This window comes from Camelina sativa, unplaced genomic scaffold (assembly GCF_000633955.1).
Source record: "Camelina sativa cultivar DH55 unplaced genomic scaffold, Cs unpScaffold09981, whole genome shotgun sequence".
Classification (NCBI taxonomy): domain Eukaryota; kingdom Viridiplantae; phylum Streptophyta; class Magnoliopsida; order Brassicales; family Brassicaceae; genus Camelina; species Camelina sativa.
In genome coordinates this window covers 1-396 of record NW_010931036.1, presented here as the reverse complement: position 1 = coordinate 396, position 396 = coordinate 1, and the positions used below count along the sequence as shown (strand labels likewise).

Genomic DNA, 396 nt, shown 5'->3' with positions numbered 1-396 from the left:
TGACAGGCTACTCAGGTCAAGACGAACATATTGCGCTTTTCTGGTTATAAATGGCAAGGAGATGAGGTATGCGAGACAACACATTTATTGTTCTACATAAGCTCTTGTCATATTTCTTACATAAATTTCTCAAATGATATTTGGCAGGAAAAGGCAAAATTGAAAGTAAAAGAGAAGCTTGACAAAAACAACAAAGATAAATTGCTGGAGTTTTGTGAAATATTTGACATATCAGTTGCTAAGGCTACAGCTAAGAAGGTTATTATGGCTACTCATTTCATTTCTAAGTTTCGTTTTTTGGAGCTTCTTTTACTGTCATGATTGAATGAGCATCATGTTAATGGTCAAGTCCTCTTTATTTTTCCCATGTAATCAACTTGGCAACTGACTGTTTGG

At 34.8% G+C, this 396-nt stretch overlaps 1 long non-coding RNA gene across 1 annotated transcript; it reads left to right on the top strand.

Moving 5' to 3' along the window:
* On the top strand, window positions 1–259 carry LOC104775194. Its single transcript, XR_765753.1, has 2 exons — window positions 1–66; window positions 148–259. It is a non-coding gene; the product is annotated as an uncharacterized LOC104775194 (long non-coding RNA).
* The last annotated feature ends 137 nt before the right edge of the window (window positions 260–396 follow it).